This window comes from Balaenoptera musculus, chromosome 3, assembly GCF_009873245.2.
Source record: "Balaenoptera musculus isolate JJ_BM4_2016_0621 chromosome 3, mBalMus1.pri.v3, whole genome shotgun sequence".
NCBI classification, from domain to species: Eukaryota; Metazoa; Chordata; class Mammalia; order Artiodactyla; family Balaenopteridae; genus Balaenoptera; species Balaenoptera musculus.
This window is the reverse complement of record NC_045787.1, coordinates 140,507,244-140,533,775: the sequence shown is the minus strand read 5'-3', so window position 1 is coordinate 140,533,775 and position 26,532 is coordinate 140,507,244. Positions and strand designations below refer to the sequence as shown.

Below are 26,532 nucleotides of genomic sequence, written 5' to 3'. Positions count from 1 at the left end.
TACTGCTTACACAGTGAGAGTATAAATATATTTCCAAGGAAAAAATATAAGAAGTATCTAAACATAGTAAGCACAAGATTCAAGAATCCAAAGGGATGGACGAGTCAAAACATTTTTCTGTGCATTCTTTGAACCTCAACATGTACATAAATTAGTAAATGTCTAAATGAAGTGCCAGTGCAGTCATTCAACCAGGAATAAGGCAAGATGAATATGAAGTCAGTACAAATCACTGGGCCCTGCTGGGTAGAAAGAGGATGGGGTAAATCCCATGTCTGCCCTTCCTAGGGAGACATTTTTTTCCCACTGGGCCAAAATCAGGTCATAATTAAAGTATTCAACATTTATTCAAAAAATATTAACTGAACACTTACAATGTTCCAGGCATTGTCCTTGACACAAAGAATAGAGAAATGAACAAGACAGAGAAGGTCCTTGATCTAATAGAACTTGCAATCAATTTGGGGTAAATAGGTGAGAAAAACGTAAACAAATGAACAGGAATGTTTCTAGGGATGATACCTTTTTATGACAAGTTAATTTGACAGAGAATAGTCTGGCTAGGTATAGGTAGATAGCCTGGTACTTGCCTGTATCTCTAACCTAAATTCTTATCTTCTTCCACTCCCTGCAGCTGCCTCAGCCTAACCTTTTCTGATGACTGGAAGGCACTATAATTCGCTGTCCCAGGGCTATAATATGAGAAAATTTTAATGTCATTTAACACTTTACAGATTACATTCACATACATTGTCCCATTAAATCCTCACACCTTAGGAGATAAGCAGAGTGGATATTTATTATTTGGGGGATACCCTGCCTCATTTCCACCTTCCTAACCATACCCTATTTCCTTTTGGGGAGTTATCTGTCTCCCATCGTTTGTAGTCTGGGTAAGATTATAAATCCAGGTGTCTGTCTGCCACTAGAACCCAAATTGACTGGATTATTCTGCACTGTCCTAGTACACCAAGCAGTTGAACATATAACCTGAACCGTATCAAAGTTTTCTGACAGAAATTTTACTATTTAGGGCAAAAATGAAAGAAGAAAAGATCGTTGATGTTATTCGCCCTGATAGTGTAACCTTAACTAGACTGTCCCTATTACCAGAAATTCCCGTAGTTCTTCCTTTCTAGCCTTCAGAAGAGGCTTTGTTTCAAGTCATCCTTCAACCTTCCCTTTGATTGCTGAACGCTAGGTAGACTTTCATTTAATGCCTTTTCCTTGAGTTACTCAAAGTTTCTGTTGCTTGCAACCAAAGTCTTCCAACTAATAAATTAGATCATTATGCCCATTATACCAATGAAGACTGAGACTGAGACGAGTTACCTGTCTAAAGTCATACCCTTAAACAGTACTAGACCTAGAATTTGAACCTACTTGTTCTTGTTCCAAATGCAGTACTCATTTTGTGACACTTTGACTAATAAAATATACCAGAAAACTATAAAGACTATAAAGACCATACATTGAAAACATGCATTTACCTCTTCTTTCCCCTCTTCCATTAAATAAAAAAGAAAGTAAAGAAAATTTCTAAAATATAAACACAGAAGGATTAAAAATAAAGGGATGGTAATAAAATTCTAGAAACTGGAGAGCAGAAGCATGAATAGTATACACAAGAAAACTGAGTCCTAAGCCAATAGTAAGAAAGCTGTGATGCAACCTGATTTCGACTACAAAATCCCTCAAAAGATACATATGTTGTCTGTGCATATTACTTCTAGAAGTGAATGTAAAAATCAGGCTATAAATTAGAGAATAGGTATAAAATCTTTTTAGAAAGCTATTAAACTTCAGATTCCTCCCCAACCTAACAAAGAAAATGGAAGTTCATTTTATGGAAGGGTAAAATTGAGCTTCTGGATAGGTCATAATGAAAGGCAGGAATAAGGAAAACCAAAAGTTTTCATGGAAACACTAAAATGTAGAGCCATCTCCCCAGCTCAGCTTTCAGAATACTGGAAGCAATTATATCATCAAGACAGGAAACAGGATTCTTCATTGGGTGACACAACCAGCCGAAGAAACAAGATCTAAACTCACCAATATGACATATTCCCCCAATTAAATGGCCCAGATATATTACCCTATAATGAAGCCCACATTTAGCCAAACATCTGAGGAAAATTTCAAATATAAAATATATACAGCAAAACACATAAACTGAAAAAAGGCTAGTTGAAGGAAACAAAACTTTGCAGAGAGCTAAACACTTTAAAAATAATTAATATCCTCAGAGAGATAAAAAGATATTGCATTCATGAAAAAAGAATAGAATGCTATTTTTAAAAAGAGCAATCAAAGATCAAGAAAGAACTCTTAGAAATAAAAAATACAGTAACAGAAGTGATGAAAGGCCCAGTAAAAAGTTGGACAGTAATATTGATGAAATCTCCCAAAGGCAGAAATTTGAGGAAAAAACATTTTTTAAAATTAGAAAATAAATTCATGAGCTCCAATATTCAAGAAATGAAAATTGAGAAAGAAGAATAAAGAAATGGAACAGAGCAATATATGAACAAAATAATTAAAGAGAAATTTCCAGAACTGAAAAATTTGAACCTCAAATTGAAAGAGCCAATCAGTTGTTCAGGAAAAAAAAGCTAAAGGAAAAAAATCAAGGCACATTTCTTTGAAATTTCAGAATACTAGGGAAAAAAGAAAAGATACTAAAAGCATCCAGAGAGGGGACAAAAACAGGTTACTTAATTAACTTCATGTGTAAGATGGACTTCAGATTTCTCAAAATCAGTACCATAAAGCAAAAAGACAACACCTTCAAAATTCTAAGAGAAAGTTATTTCCAACCTAGAATTTTATTCCCAACTGAATTATCATCCATAGGTAGACTGAAGACATTTTCAGACATTCAAGATCTCCAAAAATATCCTACATACCATTTCTCAAAAAAATTACTAGAGGAGATACTCCCCCAAAACAAGAAAGTCATAGGATCCAGGAAACAAGTGAGAGATAAAGGGAATCCCCTTGTCAAAGATGATAATGAAGAGAAATCTCCAGCTGACAGCTGTATAGCTGAACAGATTGAAGCAGGTCAGAGAGGTTCTGAGGGATATACTGTCAAGATGAAAAAAATAGAATACCTGATGCATTTGAAGTGATTGAAAGGAGATTTAGATAAATGTAGAAGAAATGGTTAAATATATATTTATTTATTTATACATATGTATATATATATACATTATATATATTTATACATATGTATATATATATTTTACATATCTGTGTGTATATATACATTTTAATTTTAAAAAGGACAATTAGCAATTAAAGGGAAAAAAAGGAAGTTATGCAACAAAGGAATAATGTTTGGAATATACCACATGGCTCCACTGAGCCTACGGCTTATGTGATCATAGTAAATACAAAAGGTGAATATTCATCTATCCCAAATAATTATTTAACTATGTTCATTGAATGGGCAGTTATGTTTTTATGCTTGCCTGTGCTAGGAGGGGCGATGAAAGAGAGGTAATTTTCCTCTACCAAAGTGAGAAGTAAATAGATGCTGGTTAAAATGTAAAAATCAAAGAGAAGTACCATAAACCATTGTTCAGAAATGTGGAGGTACTTTTCATAAGAGGCTGTTGAAAATAGTTGCCTCTGGAATGCAAAAAATGGGCAGAAGAATCTGGAGACAGATATTCTTCCAAATAGCCTTGGAGAGCTGTATGAGTCTTTAAATTAGATCTTGAAAAAATTAAAACAACATAATAAAAATAAAAATTAAATTAAAAACACCCAACTGGCTATCCTTTTCCACACTAAAGAAGCCACACATCTAACCTTTCCTTCATAGGTCAAGCTTTAGCTTAGTTAACCATGAAACCATATACACTTATTCTGGTGACAAATCAAGGATGCATTTTGCGTGTGTGTGTGTGCATGTGTGTGTTACTCTCATGGAAACTATTATCCTCCTACAAGATTGTAGCTGGCAGAGACGAATGCCTGAAAAGGTTAGGAGAACCACTGACTTGATTGGAAGAGAGGACAATTTGTTAAGAAACTGTCCCAAATCCACCACAGAAGAATGAAGCTAATTTCCAAAGACCCTGATGCAATTTTTTGTCCTGGCCCTACCCACCTTCTCTACATTGGTAGGCAAAAACCACGGAAGCAAAAACCTTTTCCTAATTTAATAGATGCTGAGAAACAAAGTTGACTAATGAAGGTGATCAGAACACCTAGGCAAACTGGATACTTACCTAACACTTGAATTTTCCAGATTAAAGAAAGAAGGTTACAGTTCCCTTCGTTAATGTTCCATTTAGAATCTCTGCATCTTCTTTGGAAGAGAGACCTTCCATCCTTACAGGGATACAACATTTTCTAGGGTTTTAAAGCTTCCTTTGAGCGGCTTAAAGTAGGGATATTTCACTATTGTCTTCATTTTTGAAACTCTATGCCATTGAGCATGGTGTTTTCCTTGAAGCGTTTAGCTAGACCAAAATCAGTCTGAGATGTGCACACAGGAGACACACCTGTCTCATGCCCCAAACACACACATGGCCATACAGCACGAAACCTAATTAATCTGGGGTATGTAGTCACATTAACAGATGTTTTAGTTGTGCCATTTTGCTTCTTCACTAGTTTTCTATTCTCCTTGGCAGTGGCTCTCAGAGTTTAGTTGGCTTAAGTATCACCTGGGATGCTTTTTCAAAAATGCAGGACCTCAAGCCCCCAGTGATTTGGAGTCTTCACCTCTAGTGTTGAGTTTGTGAATCTGCTTTTTAACAAATCCCCCTCCATCCTATGATGCCATCACAATATTTATAACACACTAGCCTGTGGGATAAAATCAATCCCTTATCACAGCATACACAGTCCTCCTAATCTGGCCCTTGCCTACTTCTATAATCTATACTTCTTACATCCCAGAATGAATGTCACTGCTCTAGTGGAACTTGCAAATTTCCATGCTATTTCATATATGCATGCCATATTTCACATTATTCCCTGGGATACATGTCTCTAGCCAATATTTATTATTTTATGTTCCCATCATCCTGGGAATAATCTTATCTCCTGGGAATAATAAGCTCTTAGGAGGGAGGTGGGGTATGCTTTTCATACCCACTCATTCATTCTAAACATGTTTCACAGGATCTGCTAACCATAGTATCCACTCCCCCAGCCACAGGGAAATAGGAGTAGGTATGTGAGACCAACAAAATATTTTCCCTGGGATTTTTCAAACTGGAAATTTTAAAAAGAGGTAGACCTTTACTAGTGAAAAAACTAAAAAAATGTAAAGGACAGGAGCTATGTAAAGACTTGTTCCTTGAAAATGGAGGAAAGCCGTCAGAGTAAAGCTAACATTCACAAAGGAGCAGAGATAGTTAATAAATGTGAATTGACCAAAATACAATTTTGATATGGATGATAACATTTTAAAGTTAAATATTCTGAAAGAATTATTACATGACTGGTAGGTAGACTGAGGACTGCATGGACAAATTTTATTTAGGAAAAATGTATTTAATTCTAAGATTTATTTAGGACTTTAGTGTTGTTCACAGTTTACTTCAAAATGCCAATAATACCTTAATATGATAGCATATATTAACATGTAGTGAAGATAAATAACTTCTTATAAAGTGCCCTAAAATGACAGAAAATTATAACATTTTCTAGGTCATAGATCTTTTTGAGAAACTGATGAAAGTTAAAGATTCCCTTGGGGCAAAACAAAAAAAAAGCATATTCACACAAATTTTTACAATTTCTAGAGAATCACAGATTCCCCTGAAGCCCATTCATGGACCTCTTAGAAATCCCCGGGCTCAATGAGGCTTGTTTTGGTTCTATTTCACACGTCTGCTACACGAGCCTACCTATGTACATAAAAATGGATAAAGTAAAGTGACATTTGTGAGAATTGAAATTTATTTAGTTTCCAGGTTGGAGATGGTAGACAATAAAATAAATGAGAGAGTTCCAAGTGGCAATTAAGAATCAAGAAAAACCTTAACCTAACCAATTTTAAAAACATCTTCCTTCTCTCTAGTTTTTATTTGGTTTAGTTTTTGCTTTCTTTGTTGCTGTTGGTGGAAGTGTTTGCTTGCTTATTTTTCTTATGATTACTTAGTATATTTACTTCATCTAATGTAAAATGCAAATGTTTTTCTCATGATTTTTCTTCAGATTTCCTTGTGATCTCTGATGCAAAATATAGGTGCTTACTTGCCACATTCCAAGTACTTTGTCTTCATATCTATTGACTGTGAAAATGCGGCAGCACTTTGAAATATTAAATAGATAATTCAAGATTGAATAGAGTACAGATTTTACATATTGAATAGAGATTCTAAACTGTCTTTACAACCAGCATCTCATGAGACAATTTTTAGACTATTTCATAGTCTGACATTTAACAATATATTTTATATTGTTTTCTAATAACTACATGCCTGTTAATCTTCTTTATCTTATTATAGCAAATTACTTATGAGCAGGTTTCAGGACTCCTATTTCCCAGGTAATTTTCACAAAATATTTTGGTCAATATTTTGAGTTGCATGTGACAGTGAAAACTCATACTGCCTTAGGGGATAAAAAGGAAGGGGAGTGCTATTGTCTTCAAAAACTGAGGAGGTCGATGATGATTCCTCCTTCTGGGACAGCTGGATCCAGGGGCTCAAACAATGATGTCAAGGATCACTCCTTCTATAGTTTGCACAGTATTTCTCTGTGTTAGCTTCATCATTTGATGGGTTCTTTCCATGTGGTGGCTCTCAGCACCTACAAGCTTACATTGCCCTTGCATTCTCCTTCCCAATTATACATTCTTGCACATTTCTGGAATTCAGTGCCATGTACCCAACTTGACTAATGTACTCATCTCTGAACCAGTCTGGACATAGGGATTGATTCTATACAAATTAAATGAGTTAAGAACTGAGAAGAGAGGGAGAGATCAATATGGCAGAATAGAAGGACATGGAGCTCTCCTCCTCCCACAAATACATCAAAAATACATCTACATGTGGAACAAGTCTCACAGAACACCTACTGAATGCTGGCAGAAGACTTCAGACAACCAAAACTGCAAGATCACCATATAACCAGGTAGGACGAAGGGGAAAAAAAGGAATCATGATGGGACCTTTGCCCCCTGGGAGAGAGCTGTGAAAGAGGAAAGGTTCCCTTACCCTGGGAACCCCCTTCACCAGCTGGGAGATCAGACAGGACAGAAAGGGAGCTTCAGAGGCTCAGAGAACAGTGCAGCAGCTGGATTGTGGCAGGCAGAACAGAGAGAGACCAGCACAGCCTGTCCTGGCCACCTCACTGCACTCCCAAGACCAAGAAATGCATCTGCTACAGCACGTGTGGGCTGGGTACTGAAAACTGGACTTCAGCGGACAGACCTGGGGAGAGGACTGTGGTTGGCTGAGTGGAGATAGCCTGAAGGGGAGGGAGTGTGGGCCAACCCATAACCAGGGGTATATGCAGGACAGAACCTGGGTCCACCATAGAAGCCCTGTTGTTAACTCACATGCAAAGGGAGGAGCGGGGCCCCACCATAGCAGCCTCATTCTTCACATGCTCACAGAGGGCACGGCTCTGCCTCTACGAGCTGGGAGTGTGCAAGCGCCAGGGGTTCCCTGTACATGAAGGTGGGGCTAAAATTTGAGCCTATCTCAGGGGCCAAGCGACTTAGGAAGCAGGGCTGAAATCTGAGCCCCCCAGCTCTGAGATCCACGGATTTACACTGCTGCCACCTGTGGCTATGTAAGCTCTGCACCTGAGGGACATCCAAGCCAATTACTGTTGCTCCCATGTCTGGGGAGGGTCTGGCATCAGTAGCTGCAGGCTTTGTGGGCACAGGCTCGCAGAGGCGGGGCCAGGGTCTGGGCTGATATCATAACTCCCACTGCGGGTCCAGGTACGTGACTACACATGACTACAGCAGGTCCCAGTGCTTGACTTCAGGGGACCTGCACTGGTGGCTTTCTGAGCACAGTGCCTGAGGGACACCTGGGCTGATTGCCAGCATTCCCATGGTTGAGGCAGGTCCAAGGGCAGTGCCAACAACAGTGTACTTTGTGAGCCCACACAGTGGGTGACAGGTGATACCACACAGCACACTTCCTGGTGGACACCTCCTATGTCCTGACAGATGAATGGATAAATGTGGACAGATGTGGTACAATGGAATACTATTTAGTCATAAAAAAGAATGAAATAATGCCATTTGCAGCAACATGGATGGACCTAGAGATTATCATACTAAGTGAAGTAAGTCAGATAGAGAAAGACAAACATCATATGATATCACTTATTTGTGGAATCTAAAAAAATAATACATATGAACTCATTTACAAAACAGAAACAGACTCGCAGACACAGAAAACAAATTTACGGTTACCAAAGGGGAAAGGGGGGAGGGGGAGGGATAAATTGGGAATTTTGGATTAATAGATACAAACTACTACATATAAAATAAACAACAAGTTCTGTGTAGCACAGGGAACTATATTCAATATCTTGTAATAAACCATAACAGAAAAGAATATTATATATATATATATATATATATATGAATCACTTTGCTGTTCACCAGAAACTAACTAACCTACAACACTGTAAGTCAACTATACTTCAATATATTTTTTAAAAAAAAGAAGAAGAACTGAGAAGAGATACTTCCCTTTCTCTTGGTAATATGCAGTCAATTTGGTAGCCATTGTTGAGAAGGAATTCATTATGTAAAAAATAATCATGTAATAAATAAAGTAGGGCCATTCCTATATCTGAGCTTATATATTATACAGCTTTTATAATATATATGGTGATTATTTTTCCATATCTGTCCTACCCACCCTCACTGCACAGTGAGCCCCTTGAGGGCAGTGATTTTGTCTTATCTTTTCATCCTTAATTCAGACCTTGGCACATATTAGGTCTTAAATAATTACTTGTAAATAGAATTGAACCTAAAAATTCCTACAAGTCCATTATTCCTTCTAGGATGTAGAACTATGCAGCTCTTTATTCTGTTTTATGTAGCTGAAGTGCGTAAGATATGTTGCCCTCTGAAACCTTTAGTCAAATGCCAGAAAAAAAGAGGCATTTGTAAAACAGGCTATGCAGTGTTTTTTAACTCGTAGAAGATCTTAAAATCTCAAGGCAAGTACTGAGTAAATGTCTAACAAAACCTAACTGATATTACATCTTAAGTTCTTAGCAATTGGTATAGAAAAAAGAAGCTGCAACATTTTTTGAGATATTGCATCAGAATTTTTGGTTCTGGGATCCAAACCTTGCTGCATCAATCTACATTCTTTTTCTTTTTGTTTAAATTAATTAATTGATTTGTTTTATTTTTGGCTGCATTGGGTCTTCGTTGCTGCGCACGGGCTTTCTCTAGTTGCAGTGAGCAGGGGCTACTCTTCGTTGTGATACACGGGCTTCTCATTGGGTGGCTTCTCTTGTTGCAGAGCACAGGCTCTAGGCGGGTGAGCTTCAGTAGCTGTGCCTCAAGGGCTCTAGAGCGCAGGCTCAGTAGTTGTGGCTTGTGGGCTCTAGAGCACAGGCTCAACAGTTGTGGTGCACAGGCTTAGTTGCTCCGCAGCATGCGGGATCTTCCCAGACCAAGGATGGAACCCATGTCCCCTGCCTTGGCAGGCGGATTCTTAACCACTGCACAACCAGGAAAGTCCATCAATTTACATTCTGAAGGTTTTCTTCAAAGCCAGAAGGGTGAGGAACAGAAAGGTTTAAAATAAAAAATTTCTCAGGGTTACTATATCTAAAAATCCCTGTATTTTAAATTCTGCTTTCACCTTGATAATAGGACTCTGATTGTGGTAGGAAACAGCCTTAATTCTGTTTTCCTTGAAAAAGTACTTTTCCAGTGTGGGAGAATGCACTGAACTACTTTTAAGTTATGTTCATGGATATTTCATAGATTGCATTGACTTGCGGGTCCTGAAAGGGTTAGTATTTCTCTCCTTTGGGATCCTGACTCAACTCCAGGACCAAAAATCAGCAAATGAAACTGCATCCTAGTTAGGAGCTTTGAACACCTCCCACTTGTTTCTAAAGCTGCCTCAGGGACTTATCTGGCCTAGATAAAATTCAGCAAACATTGAAGATGTGTGCTAAATTGCAGAGCAGGGAGAGGTTGACTAAAGTCAGATCATCTAACAGCTGCCTGGAGAGTAAGGAAGAAGTGTTTATCCTGATCTAGGGGCAGAAAAGTGGTGATAAGATGAGGTTGCAATACTGAGGAAGAGAAGGAACCTCAAGGTGAAGGGCACAGAGAGAGGGAAACGTCATCAGTGGTCACTTTGTGTAAGGGTTCTAATCAAACATTGCTAATTATTCCAAGTTACAAATCCAGAAAAGCTCCTGCTTTGGACAGAGTGAGTGCACCTGTTTAAAACATGCTCCAGCATTCTTAAAATGACAATGTTGGGAGTCCCTTGGGTAGAGTCCTGGGTCCTCTTTTCTTTCCCTTTTATAGTCCTTCTGCCCTTAGAAAACTTGGCCAGTCACATGACTTCAATTAATTTATATACCCTGATGACTCCAAATTTTTATCTTCTAAGCTCCACCTGCCTACCTAACATTTCAATGTGAATATCTCAGCCATCTAACTGTATCCCCTCTAATGCAGAACCCTTGATCATCCTGCAAAATCTTCTTCACTTCAATTTTCCTTGACTTAGTAGAAGATGCTAGTATCTACTTCCTTCTATTTTCCCTGACAACATCCAAGTTGAAGTAACTGTCCTACCTTGTCTGGACAACTGTATCTGTCACCTGAAATGGTCTTCCTTTTGACAGTCATCTTTGTCCTCCTACCATCCATTTCCCATACTGCTGCCACAGTGATTTCTTTTTTCTTTCAAGGAATGGTGTTTGATAGTGTCACATTCCTGAGTAAAGGCTTTACATGGTTTACCTTTGCTCTTAGAATCTAATCTCAAATTCTTAATGCAGCCTAAAGGTCCAGCACAACCTGGTCCCTTTCAATTAACACTTTTCCTCTCCTTTCTTAAACTCCAGATATACCAGTGCCTTAAATATGCAAAGACCCACCTGAGTGCAGGGCCTTTGCAAACACTCTTTTTCCACCTTAACTCTCAAGCACCTTTACAGAGTAACTTCTACTCATCTCTTAAGACCTAATTTAAACGCCACTGCCTCTGGGAAGCCCTCTCCATGTCCTAGACCAGGATAAGTATGAGCTTAGTTTCCTTCTCCTTTTCCCATACTGTAAATATAAGATTCTTTATACAATTTTGTGTACAGGCATACCTCGTTTTATGGTACTTTGCTTTATTGAGCTTTGCAGATATTGTATTTTTTACAAGTTGAAGGTTTGTGGCAACTCTGTGTTAAGCAAGTCTATTAGCGCCATTTTTCCAACAGCATTTGCTCACTTCACGTCTGTGTCACATTTTGGTAATTCTCCCTCTGTTTCAAACTTTTTCGTTAATATTATATTATACCATATTATATTATATTGTTATTATTATATTTGTTATGGTGGTCTGTGATCAGTGATCTTTGATGTTACTATTGTAACATCAACATTGTTTTGGATTGCCACGAACCTCACCCATATAAGACCATGAACTTAATAGATAAACGTTGTGTGTGTTCTGACAGCTCCACCAACCAGCCGTTCCCCCAACTCTCCCTCTCCTCAGGCCTCCCCATTCCCTGACACACAACAATATTGAAATTAGGCTAATTAATAACCCTACAATGGCCTCTAAGTGTTCAAGTGAAAGGAAGAGCCATACATCTCTCACTTTTAATCAAAAGCTAGAAATGATTAAGCTTATTGAGGAAGGCATGTCAAAAGCTGAGATAGGCTGAAAGCTGGTCCTCTTGTGCCAAACAGCTAGCTAAGTTGTGAATGCAAAGGAAATGTTCCTGAAGGAAATTAAAGGTGCTACTCCAGTGAACACACAAATGATTTTTAAAAAGTGAAACAGATTTGTTGCCAATATGGAGAAAGTTTTAGTGGTCTGGAGAGAAGATCAAACCAACCACAACATTCCCCAAAGCCAAAGTCTAATCCAAAGCAAGGCCCTAACTCTCTTCAATTCTATGAAGGCTGAGAGGAGGTAGGAAGCTGCAGAAGAAAAGTCTGAAGCAGAGGTTGGTTCATGAGCTTTAAGCAAAGGAACCATCTGCACAACATAAAAGTACAAAGTGAAACAGCAAGTGCTGATGGTAGAAACCACAGCAAGTTATGCAGAAGATCTAGCTAAGATCATTAATGAAGGTAGCTACATTAAACAACAGATTTTCAATGTAGATGAAACAGCCTTATAGCAGAAGAAGATGCCATCTGGGACTTTCATAGCTAGAGGGGACAAGTCAATGCCTGGCTTCAAAGGTTGAAAGGGCAGGCTGACTCGCTTGTTAGGGGCTAATGCAGCTGGTGACTTTAAGTTGAAACCGATGCTCACTTACCATTCCAAAAATCCTAGGGCTCTTAAGAATTATGCTAAATCTATCCTGCCTATAAATGGAACAACAAAGCCTGGATGACTGCACACCTGTATACAACATGGTTTACTGAATATTTTCAGCCACTGTTGAGACCTGTTACTCAGAAAAAAAGATTCCTTTCAAATTATTACTGCTCATTGACAATGCACCTGGTCACCCAAGAGCTCTGATGGAGATGTACAAGAGTAATGTTTTCATGCCTGCTAACATAACATCCACTCTGCAGCCTGTGGATCAAGGAGTAATTTCAAAGATCAAGAATTTCAATGTTAAGAAATGCATTTCATGGGACTTCCCTGGTGGTCCAGTGGTTAAGACTTCGCCTTCCAATGCAGGGGGTGCGGGTTCGATCCCGGGTCAGGGAGCTAAGATCCCACGTGCCTCACAACACATGCCAAAAAACCAAAACATAAAACAGAAGCAATACTGTAACAAACTCAGTAAAGACTTTTAAAATTGTCCACATCAAAAAAAATCTTAAAAAAAAAAAGAAATGCATTTCATAAGGCTATAGCTGTCATAGATAGCGAATCCTCAGATGGATGTGGGCAAAGTAAATTGAAAACCTTCTAGAAAGGATTCACCATTCTAGATGCCATTAAGAACATTCATGATTCATGGGAAGAGGTCAAAGTATCAACATTAGCAAGAGTTTGGAAGAAGTTGATTTCAACCCCCATGGATGACTTTGAGGGGTTCAAGACAGTGGAGAAAGTAACTACAGGTGTGGTGGAAACAGCAAGAGAACTAGAATTAGAAGTGGAGCCTGAAGATGTGACTGAATTGCTGCAATCTCATGATAAAACTTTAACAGATGAAGAGTTGCTTCTTATGGATGAACAAAGACAGTGGTTTCTTTAGATGGAATCTACCCATGGTGAAGATACTCTGAAGATTGTTGAAATGACAACAGAGGATTTAGAACATTATATAAACTTAGCTAATAAAACAGTGGCAGGGTTTGAGAGGGCTGACTCCAATTTTGAAAGAAGTTCTACTTCATGAAAGGAAGAGTCAATCGATGTGGCAAATTTCACTGTTGTCTTATTTTAAGAAACTGCCACAGCCATCCCACCCCAATCAGCCAGCAGCTATCAACATCTAGGCACAGATGATGGTTAGCATTTTGAAGCTATAAAGTATTTTTTTAATTAAGGTATGTACATTGTTTTATTAGACAATTGTATTGCACACTTAATAGACTACAATATAGTGTAAACATAGCTTTTATTTGCATTGGAAAACCAAAAAATTTGTGTGACTTGTTTTACTGCAAAACTCGCTTTACTGCAGTGGTCTGCAACTGATCCCACAGTATCTCCAAGGTTTGCCTCTGCTGTGAGCTTCCTAATTAGTCTGTGAGCGTCAACAGAAGCAGAGGCAATGTCTGTAGTGTCACCTACTGAATGTTCAGCAGCTAGCAAACTACTTGGAATGTACTTTGTAGAGAAACAGTAAATACAGCATTTTTAGAAAACTCACTAATGAAGGAAGCAAGTATATTAAAAGATCAACTAAGGATGGCAGCCCTATTAGTTAAGGTTCTCCAGAGAAACAGAACCGATAGGATAGAGACAAAGGGAGATTTATTATGAGGAATTGGCTCATGTGATGATAGAGGCTGGCAAGTCCCAAGATCTGTAGGGTGAACTGGCAAGCTGGAGACCCAGGAGAGCTGATAGTTTAGTTCCAGTCCAAGTCTGAAGGTCCAATAACTAGGGGAGCCAATGGCCAAGTTCAAAATTCTTCCTTCCAGGCAGGAAGAATTCTCTCTTGCACAGGGAAAAGTCAGCCTTTTTGTTCTATTCAGGCCTTCAACTGATTAGACGAGGCCCACCCACATTATGAAGTGCAATCTTCTTTACTCAGTCTACTGATTTAAATGTTAATCTCACCCCAAAACATCCTCACAGCAACATCCAGTAATATTTGACCAAATATCTGGGCACCCTATAGACCAGTCAGGTTGGTACATAAAGTTATTGTATCAGCCAAATAATCCCATGGGTTTGGCTTTTTATTGGCCATTAAATGCCCTTATGTCTCCAAAATATTAATGTCAAAGCCAAAATCCTAACACACAAAAGGTTTTAGGAAAGTCAGTTTGTCTGACATGTTGCTGCACAACTCTGTTTATGATTTTCTTTTCTGAACTGCTGAGCTGCATTTTACTTCAAAAACATAAAAGCCAGAAAATGACAGTAGAACTAATCATGTTAGATGGTCCATGGGCTCTCCCTACATCCCCACCACCACCACAGATACGTTCCCAACAACTAACACAAGTCTGTGTGTTTTTTCTGAAGTTCCAGAGACAACTAAAGTAAGTCACTGTAAAGAAAAAGAAATTTAGACATGGATACTCAATACAATTTTTTTCAGAGTCTAAGGGAAGGAATTTTAAATAAATAGTTAGCTATTGAATATTTACAGGGATCCTCTTAAAGGATGATCCACAGTCTCTATTTTTGTTTCTCTGTAAGTCCTTCCTCATCTTTCCATCCTCAAAGATGCAAATCCGTACCCTTATTTTGAAGAAATGCTCAGTCTTGTCATAGGGTCCATTGCCTTCCCCTATCCATGTCTCACAGTAAAACACAATTACACATTCTAGTACATTTTCTGAAGAGTGTTCCTTCTATAAAAAGGGGGCAAAGACCTCCAGCAAAACACTGCACAGTGGAAGAGTTTTGACACTCCAAATCTAGTTGATCTCAGTGGCTTTTAGTACATTGGGTTCTTTCATTAGGCAGCTCTCCAAATGTTATGGACTAAATGTTTGTGTTGTGGTTGCCAAGGGGGAGGGCAGGGGGGAGAGGGATGGACTGGGAGTTTGGGGTTGGTAGATGCAAACTATTACATTTAGAATGGATAAATGACAAGGTCTTACTGTATAGCACAGGGAACTATATCAAATCTCCTGTGATAAACCATAATAGAAAAGAATATTTAAAAAGAATGTACATATGTGTATAACTGAGTCACTCTGTTGTACAGCAGAAATTAGCACAATATTGTAAATCAACTATATTTCAATTAAAAAAAAAAAAAATCACATGTTGAAATCCTATCCCCCAATGTGATGGTACTAGGTTTGGCCTTTGGGAGGGAATTAAGTAATGAGGGTGGAGTCTTCACGAATGGGATTAGTGCCCATATAAAAAGACACAAGGGAGCTTGCTTTCTCTCTCTCTACTCTCTGCCATTGTGAGGATGCCACGTACTATAGTGGCAGGCTGATCTTAGACTTCCAGCCTCCAGAACCATGAGGAATATATTTCTGATAAGCCACCCAAGCTATGGTATTTGTTATCTCAGCCCAAATCGACTAAGACACCAAACATACAATATTTACTGTGTCCCTACTACATGCCAGGCCCTATTCATTTTGAAGGGTCCACCACCAATATAAGGTAAAGATATGCCCCTTCACACTTTCAATTATCAGAACACAGTATATACACACACACACACATGCAAATACACTTCATGGAAAAACAATACTTTCCCAAATGTAAATTTCTCTGCAAAAGTTTCCCCTGCCCACAGGGCAGATAGCCTTTTTACATTTCAATACAGGGCAAGTGGTCTGAGTTCCTCTATATACACTGTCTTATTCATACCAAGTCAGGCTATACTTCTGCCTAAGAAACTAGCAGATAACAGCATGTATATGCAACATAAACATCTGCCTCCTATAACCACTCCTAGGTACAAATGACTTGAAAAAAAAATTGGAAGTTATCATTTTTTTGTTTCTCCTTTTACCATTGTCCAAACTCCCCCTGCCCCCACTTCCGCACAACTGGTTTCAGTAGGCAGAAGGGGAACAGAAGGGGGTAAAAAGGATGGGCACTCCTTCCTGTTACACAAATATATACCATGTATATATATGTATATAAATATGCACATATACATATACATGTATTTACATAGTCAAACTTGATGTGTCTTAAAATAAAATGTAACATGTTGTCAGAGAAAAGCTCTTTCCCAAATGAAACATTGCAAGATGGATTTTTAAAGTAGGGTCCTACTGCAGTCACTGGGTTCTTGAAAGGTGACCTTCATCCACAAGTACATTAGTCAGCAATTCAATTTTCTCAGTATCTTAAAGAGGTGATAATAGCTGCAAATTGTCCTGACACATGCTACCAGCTGCTTCTTTAAAACAACAGTTTTAAACAACTTGCTTTCTCTCAATTTGAATTTTTTTTTTAAATCATCTTCTTTAACAGTTGTTTTAAATTTTCAAACTCAAGTTTGGAATTGAAAGTTGGGAACTCATATGTACAGGAAGATCCAACAGCCAGTCTCAACTAAGCATATTAAAGCCATTTTTACGGATACATAATTGCACCTTTTCTCAATCTCATTATTTTTTAGATAACTTGAAACGCTATCCTATTTGATCATGTTTATATCATTTGTCATTGCAATTTCACACTACATCTGAAATAACACCACAGTTTTTCATAGAATGTTCACATCTCTCATTTCTCGAAAGCCTCACAACAACTGTGAATATGGTAGGTGGGGTGGGTAATATTAACCACAGTTCAGAGTAGGCGAAATGCAAGCTTAAAGAAATTAGAGTGTGAATATTCTCAACAACTCTGTCTTGAGTCCCCATTCTTCCATTACCCAAAAGAACTCTTGTACTATATAATCATAGATTCAACACAACTTTATGTGATAGCCTCATAAAATTCTAACTTTAAATCCTCCTGTTTATCTGAGCACCGAGCTTGTGATTCCAAATGTCTCTTGTCCATTTCTTGTTGTATATTTGACCATAATTCAAACTGAACTGAACATCTCCTATGACCTTTTTCTCCTTCACTAATTCCTACTGCTAGCACCTCCATATCCCGCTCTGACTTAGAAACCTTCAGATTTTTAGGGATTCTCCCATCCCTTTCCACAAATAAAATTAGTGTGAGGTCATCCAACTCCTCCCCTCAGAAATCTTCAGTAACTCCCCATTTTCTACCACAATTAGCTAAAACTTCTCCCAGGTCTTTAGCATCCTTGAATAACAGGTTGAAATCATCTTCTCTACCAACTTCATTTTCAGTTGCTACCCATCCCTTGTCCTGGTTCTAATCAAATTTGCATACTTGACTGCCTTGTGAAGATACTAGAATCATTCTTGAATGTCTACCTTTTATGTTTTTCTTTTTACCCGAAATACTTTCCACCAATGACTCAGTCATCACTATTTTTTCCTTGTATGGCTACTAAAATTAATGTCTATACCAAAAATTCAGCTACTCAACATTTTGGTATGATTTATTACTTGTTTTCTGAAATTTTTCTCATCTTTGAAATTCTTAAAGAAAATATGAAAATAGATAAGTTGAATTTTATATACCTTCCCAAGTACCCTAGCCCAGAGATTAGACACACTCAAGCAATGTGGGTGGCAAGGGTAGTTCTGAACTGGAAATCTGCAAGCTTAGCCTACTAGCTTGTAGTGTGATTTTGGATAACTCATTTAACCTCCTGGATTGCAAGATCTCTATCTACAAATATAGGAATAGTAAAAGAGGGGGGAAAATCCCTCAAAACTCATTTCCTGCCCATCTTCATGATTCACCCACTGAATTATTCCCATCAGCATATAAATAGTGATATCACCATCAACCAGATCCCTCACTGCCTTCCACCAACCACTCCATTTTTCTGATGCCCTTTATGGCAAGGCTGCTCAAAAATGTTACTCCATTCTTTTTTTTTTTTCACTTTCATTTTTTCCTCAACCCATTCTAATCAGATACTTTGCTTTTTGCACACTAGTAAACGATGTGTGTTAAGGTAACAAATTATCTCCATTCTGCCAGTCCAGTGATCAATTCTTAGTTCTCATTTGACTGAATCTATTAGCAGCATTTAAAATTACAGATCACTCTATCCTTCTTTTTTGTTTGTTTGGGGTTTTTTTCTTCCAGTTTTATTGAGCTATAACTGACATACAGCACTGTATAAATTTCAGGTGTACAGCATAATGATTTGACTTACGTACATCATGAAATGGGTACCGCAATAAGCTTAGTGAACATCCACCATCTCCTATAGATACAAAACAAAAGAAGTAAAAAAAAAATTTCCTTGTGATGAGAACTCAGTATTTACTCTCAACAATTTTCATATATAACATACAGCAATGTTAATTTTATTTATCATGTTGCACATTACATCCTTAGTACTTATTTACCTTATAACTGAAAGTTTGTATCTTTTGACCACTTTTATACAATTCCCCCTCCCCGGCCCCTCGCCTCTTGTAACCACAAATGTGATCTCTTTTTCTATTATGCATTTTGCTTGTGTACTTCTTTTTGAAGTATAATTGACCTACAACATTATGTTAGTTCCTGTTACACAACATAGTGACTCGATATTTTTGTACATTTCAAAATGATCGCCATGATAAGTCTAGTTACCATGTCACCATGCAAAGATATCACATAATTATTGACTATATTCCCCACACTGTACATTTCACACCAGTGACTCATTTATTTTGCAGCTAGAAGTTTGTACCTCAATCTCCCTCACCTATATCTCTCTTGAGAGAGAAAAGTCCTTCTTGAAATAATGCTTAGCCTGCCTTCTAGAATACCACACTACTCTGAGTCTTTCTCTTACCTCACCTTCTCCTACCTCTTACCTACCAAGGCTCTATCCTCAGCCCATTTCTCTTTTCAACATACATTAATTCACTAGACACACATTTAACTTTAATATCATCTACACATATACACTCAAACCTATATCCATTTGTAACCTTTCATTTACACTCCAGATTCATATACACTGCTTATTAAACATCACCACTTGGATGTCTAATAGGCATGTCACTTTTAACATGTCCAAGATAAAACCCTTTAACAAAACTTGCTCTCTTTAAAATCTCCCAAGTTTTCTCTTCCCTTACACTTCCCCATCTCAGTAAGTGGCAATACCTCTCCTTCCATCAACAAGGTCAAAAGCATTGGAGACTTTCTTGACTTCTCTCTTTTCCCCAACCTACACATCTTACCTGTTAGCAAATCCTATTGATTAAACTTCTGACACTTATCCTGATTTCATTCTCTTCTCACCACCTCCATCATCACAACCCTAGTAGAAGCAAGGATGCTACTGGCCTAAAATTGTCATTGTACAAAATTTTTAAAGGTACCCACTTGGGGCAGGAATATCATTGGATGAGAAAATGGGGCATCTATGAGATTTAGAAAAAATATGCCCCTCCTGTGATCACATGGCTTGGCAACAGATGACTTTGCAAGGATTGGAAAAGGCTCTCCTTCCTCTAGGTGAAAACAACCCTTGCCAGGGTGCAAGGCTTGGAGAGCAGAGCTCTAGCTGTATTTCAGCCCCTACTTGATCCTCATCCTGCAAAACTGTGCTTAGCAGCCCTGAGTCCAAGCCACCACCACCTCTCACCTAGAAAACTGCATTCACTTCCTGTTCACCTCCTCGCTTCAGTAGGTGTCCCACCACATCCAGTTCTCCATAAAACTTCCAAAGTGGCATTTCTGAATTATAAAGCCACAAGGACTCTCTCTTTGACCAAACTTGAGTCAGCTCCTCCCACCCCTCTTCTCCACTAGGCCCCAAACTTAGGCTCTGTCCTTGGCCTGCTAAGTCCAGTTTTAGCAAGAAACCTGCTGGATCAGTTCAGTGAGACTCCCCCACCCTCAATATCTAATCAAATTCCTCACCCCCTACCTTTGGTTCTGTTGACCCTTGATATCTTACCGCTCTGGCCAGCCTTCAGCAAGAATCCTGTCAAAGCAGTTTGGCCAGAACACTCTTTACCCCTGATGTTTCCTCTTAGGAATTTTCTATCTACTGACCCCCACGCCCAGCTCCTTGGCTACACATCCATACTTGTCCATATTGTATCGGGAGTTGAGCCCCATCTCTCTCCCCCACTGCAAAATCCCCCTTGCAGAAGTCTCCTCTTGAATAAAACCTTTCTTATCATCTTTAACCATTGTCAGGAAGAATTTTTCTTGAACAAAGTAGATCTCAGCACACCCTGACTCAAAGATCGCCAATGACTTCCCAATCACACTCAGAATAAAATGCAAACTGCTTACCATGGCCAACAAGGCCTGGCATGATATCACTCTTCCTCTTTCTCTGCTTCATCTCTCTACATTTTCTGCCATATTCACTCCTGTCTAGCCACGCAGCTTTCTTGCTGTCTCTCCAGCCCACCAAGCTTATTCTGCCCTAGGTCTTTATAGCTGTTGCTTCTTGTACCTATAATCACCTTCTCTAAGAACTTTGCAAATATTGCTATCTCAATTTATCCCAGTCCTCTTTAAAAAGTTCCTTCCTGAGTGTCTTTTATCTAAAATAGCACACACACACAAACTTTCACTCTCTATCCCCTAGCCCACTTACTTGTTTTCATAGAATTTATTACAATATGATATTTTTTATACTCATTCATTTTTTTATTATTTGTTTTTCCTTCTAAGTTGTATAGTTGCTAAAGGGGAAAGTATCTATCCTATCACTATATCCTCTAATGTCTAGAACACAGACTGGCACTAGTGGATACTCAATACTTGTTGAATGAATGAATGATAATTACCGTGCTTATAAACCAACTTTACAACTGTTTATTGACATTGTCTTATTTAAATTGAACGTCTTTGTTACTTACATGGCTATATTTTAAATGAAAATTTTTTTCATTTTAATTAGAAAATGAAAATAACTAATTAGTAGTAGCATTTGACACATAGAAGGTAATCTGAAAATGGATATATTGAAAACAAAATAGTATTTATGGCATTTCAGTTAGCTATTATTCTAGTCAAAGACTCTGCATGTGGACCTTCCTCTGTTAAAAAAGATGACAAGGTATTGGAGAAGTGATAAGAACTCACCAGCACCAAACTGAGAGTTTCTCCTCCTGAGTAAATCAAAACAATCAAGAGAAAATTAAAAAAAGAGAAAACCTTTTTTACTTATGAGATTCAAAGTAATTAAATGCCATGTCATTATACTACTTAAAATCATCACACATGTCATCAGTAGGCAACTTTTCACTAACTGGGATGCCCTGCACTAGGTAGTTAAGCCCTTCACACCTCTCAGTCTGTGAGGAATAAAAGCAGCTTGCCCAGGGTCACACAACTGTTCAGGGTATACTAATACTTGGAACCAGATTTTCTGATCCTATCTCATGGCTCTGTCCACTAAATTAATCATCTCCCTCATTTGACATCAAAACTATAGTTGCCATCTTTCTATACACCTGTAACCTGGCTTTGGCCTTCCCTAAAGTGATCAAATATTCCCAAGTCTCTGGCCATGAATTGCACTCAAAGCCTACCCACGGGTTAAATCAAGGTCTAGGAGAATAACAAATTTTACAATCCTTAATGCAAAGTCAATTACACCGCTCTTTTTTTAACAGCTTACATCATCTGCATATGTGAAATGAAGTTGATGTGCAGTTGAAATGACAGAAACAGATGCTTCTGCCATCACTTAATATGAAACATAATTTTCCGTGCTGGTGAACAGAAGGCACTCAGCTGCAGAAGCTATAGGTACAAAGGGTCTTACATTTTAGAATCCACTGAGTATAAAATGTCTCCAAACTTTTCCCCAAACACGTTTTGTTTGTTCATTGAATGCTATGCATTCCTATATTGGTTTAGGTTATAAACCCCACTGCTTAATGGTTGTCCACTGGTTGACAGTCTCACTCCTGCTTCTAAGATATAAATATCCAGATTGAAAACCTGAGCTTCTGACCACCCTAAGCTTGATAAACACTCGTTCATTACAAATGGTTGTCATAGCAATAAGCAGGGTATTACAAAACCAAGATAGAATAATACGTTCACATAAAATTTAGATAACTTAAAATATCCAATCAACGATCTTTAAGGTAAAATTCTACATCTGCTATAGTATAATGGTGATTTAAATGCCCATATTCAGCAGGTTTTCCAGCCTTAATTTATTCATTACTCAACAGTCATTTGTTGTTAGGAAGCAACATAATATGGTGAATAGGATAAGAAATTTGGTAATATATACTGCTGGGTTTGTATCCTGCTTCTCCCACTTACTGGTTCTATGGCCTCGGATTAGACATCTGGCTCTCCTGAGACTCTGTTTCCTCTTCTACTTTAGAAATGATTACACCTTTCAAGACTGTTGTAGAATTAAATTAAGTAACATGTAAGTCCAGTGTTTGACAGCTACTAGGCAACTAACAATCAACCCCTCTTCCTTCCCTCGAGGCAGCCTCTCCTACTATGTGCTGTTATATGTATAAACACAAAGATAGAGGGTAGAGTTGTTGACGCAAGAGTTCACAGTATAAAAAAATTCAAATTCTTTTCTACCTTAGGGCCACACATAGGATTTCTCAGTCTAGGACGCTGGACACAATTCTACTCTCCTCTGATATCTTGTTCCCTTGTCATATTCAGATCTTAATCTAAATGTCATCTCTGAAGAAGAGTCTACCCTGACTACCCCCTAACACATACAATGAGTCTTAATTCCAACATCCCATTTCTTTCTTTCATGGTTTTTATTACTATTTATATAATCATTATATGTGTGTGCGTGTGTGTATTTTCCTCCACTGCTCGATGTAAGAGGGCTGGGAACACATTTTTCTTATTACTGATACCCCTAGTTCCTTGTCTGATGCCTGGCACTTAGTAAACACTCAAAAATATTTGTCCAATAAGTGAATAAAGTGTTGAACAATAAAAACACATCTCTTTCACTTATGAAAATATTCTAAAGTAAAAACAAATATTAAACAACAAATTAAAAAATAATTGTCCAGCTATAATTGAGATAAGAATATAAAATAGGAAAAAGATGCTAAGGATATTTATTTTTGAATGAAGACATATCTATAATATAATTTGATGAGCACTATAATCAAGGAATGTTCAAAATGCTTCACAAACAAAGATGATGGAAAGATTTGTTCTAACTAAACAGAGAGGGTAAACCTGAGATTTCATGGAGTAGCTGACATTCTGACCTAAGCTTTGAAGAATAAATATAATATGGTGAAAAGTGGAAAGGGTAAGAGAGTATTCCATGATAGAGGTCTCACAGTAAACAAACAAATTCTAACAATATTTGTCAAAAGGTAGAAAGGAATGTTAAACAGGGTAAAAAGAGGAGAATAGATCAAAAGTAACTTAATAGGGACACCTTCAGGTTCAGCTCTGACATGTAAAGAGTTTGGCAGTCATCATTCCCATCCTTATAAAAAAAAAAAAAGTGGACATATGGACAAACTGAAAATAAATGACTTTTCTTGGACTATTCAAAGAACTGAGTTTGCAGAGTAAACCACCAGTCTGAAATCTGAAGAGATAGACTAATCTGGAGAGACAAAGTCAACGATCGGCTCTGTGCTATCAATTTAAATCATGTATGATTTCCTAGGGCTGCTGTAACAAATTACCACAAACTTGGTAGTTTAAAACAGGAGAAATTTATTCTCTTACAGTTCTGGAGGCTAAATGTCTAAAATCAAGGTGTGGATAGGGCTATCCTCCCTTTGAAAGCTCCAGGGAAGGATCTTTTCTTGCTCCATCCTTCTTTCTGGTGGTTGACAGCAAATCCTGACATTCCTTTGCTTGCAGCTGCATCATTCCAATTTCATCCTCTGTCTTAACATGGCTGCTTTTTCTCTGCATGTCTCTGTGTCTTCCCTCTATGTGTTGCCTCTCTATGCAATATAGATAAGCTGAGATTTTTTTCCAAATCATCAAGTTCTGGTTCCTTTTACTTAGCAATTCCTGCCTCAATTTATCTCTATTCTCTCACATTTTACTATAATCAGAAATCTCCCTCTCCTTTCTCTTATAAGGACACCAGTTATTGGATTTAAGGCCCATCCTAATCCAGTAAAACCTCAGCTGAACTTGATTACATCTGCAAAGACCCTATTTCCAAATAAGATCACTTTCACAGGTACTGGGGTTAGGACTTAAACCTATCTTTTTGGAGGGAAACAATTCAATCCACCACAGATTACCCTCTGGACCCCAAAATTCATATCTTTCCCATGTGAAAAATACATTTAACCTATCCCAACACCCCTGGAAGTCTTAATCCATTTCAGCATTACATCTAAGTCCAAAATCTCATCTAAATATCATCAACTCAAAAAATCTCAAATCTCACCTAAATCATCTAAATTAGGTAGGGTTGAGACTCTGCCTATAATCCTTCCTGGGGCAAAATTCCTCTCCATCTGTGGCCATGTGAAACTAAAAATAAGTTATCTGCTTCCAAAATACAATAGTGGGACAGGCATAACGTAGGCATTCCTATTCCAAAATAGAGAAATTGGAAAGAATAAAAGGTCATTGGTCCCAAGTCTAAAACCCAGGAGGGCAAATTCCATCAAGTTCCAAGGCCTGAAAACAATCTTCTGTGGCTCTATGCTTTGTCCCCTCTGCTCATTGCCCATTGCAAGGGCCCCTCCTCTGCTGCCCTTGCACTGGTATCCCTTCCCTCTCAGCTGATAGCTCTGTCATTTGAGTCATTCTTTCCTTTTCTTGAAGGACAGAACATGTTTGCAACTGAATAGCTTGATTGGCTCATTCCCTGCCTGTAGAATCCCAGAAGTCTGATAGTCTTCCATCATTTTATCCCATCTTTGTCCCTTCAGTCCAAACTGGCGGTGTTTTAGATGGCATAACATTCTCAAAACCTTTGTGGGTCTTCTGAGTATTTCAAGAAGATCCACATCATAGACATGAGAATCCTCCACAGGTCCTGCCTAGATAACTAAACCTCTATTCCTGGCTTCTGCTGAGATGGTTGCAATCAACCATTATGTGATCCATGAATCACATGCCTAATCTCACCAGCAGAAGGTTGCCCAGCTACACACATGGCACTCTCTCTAGAACATGTTTTAGCATCTCTTGCAATATAAATAGGCTGAGATTTCTCTAAATCATCAAGTTCTGGTTTCTTTTTGCTTAATAATTCCCTCCTCAACTTATCTTTTTCCTCTCACATATTACTATAATCAGCAAGGTGAACAGGCCATGCCTTCAATACTTTGTGTAGAAATCTCCTCAGCTAAAATATTCTAGTTCATTGCTTACAAGTTCTATTTTCCACCCAATAGTAGAACACAATTCAGCCAAGTTTCCTGCTACTTTATAACAAAGATAACTTTTCCTCCAGTTTCTGATAACATTATCCTTATTTCCATCTGAGAACTCAGTGGAAACACCTTTAACATCCATATTTCCATTAATAGTCTCTTCAAGGCAAGCTAGGATTTTTCTACCAGGTGCTTCAAAGTTCTTCCACCCTCTCACATTACCCAATCCAAAGCCACTTCCATATTTTTAGATATTTGTTACAGAAGCATCCCACTTGTTGGTACTAGATTCCTAGGGTTGCTATAAAAAAATTATCACAAACTGGTAGCATAAAACAAAAGAAACTTATTCTATCACATTTCTGGAGGCTAGAAAATTAAGGGGCCAATTCAATGTATCAGCTGTGCCATATTTCCTCAGAAAATTCTGGGTAAGATTTTTTCTCTTTCTCTTCCAACCTTCTGGTGGTTTAGTGGTTGCTGACAAGCCTTGGCTTTTTTCTTTCTTTCTTTCTTTCTTTCTTTTTTTTTTTTGGCTTGTAGTGACATCACTAAATTCGATTCAGCTTTCCAGCTGTCTTCCTTCTGGGTGTATCTGTGTGTCAGATCCACCACTCCTTTCTTCTAAAAAGACAGCAGCTGAAAATATTTGAAGAGATTATAGTTGAAAACTTCTCCAATATGGGAAAGGAAATAGTTAATCAAGACCAGGAAGCACAGACAGCACCATACAGGATAAATCCAAGGAGAAACATGCCAAGACACATATTAATCAAGCTATCAAAAATGAAATACAAAGAAAAAATATTAAAAGCAGTAAGGGAAAAACAACAAATAACATACAAGGGAATCCCAATAAGGTTAACAGCTGATCTTTCAGC

General features: G+C 38.0%; 1 long non-coding RNA gene across 1 annotated transcript in view; it reads right to left on the bottom strand.

Moving 5' to 3' along the window:
* Positions 1-16,498: 16,498 nt before the first annotated feature.
* LOC118891990 overlaps positions 16,499-26,532 on the bottom strand; it is a 219,962-nt gene continuing 209,928 nt past the window's right edge. The window contains exon 4 of the long non-coding RNA XR_005019216.1: positions 16,499-18,582. This is a non-coding gene — a long non-coding RNA (uncharacterized LOC118891990). The remainder of the gene's footprint in view (positions 18,583-26,532) is intronic.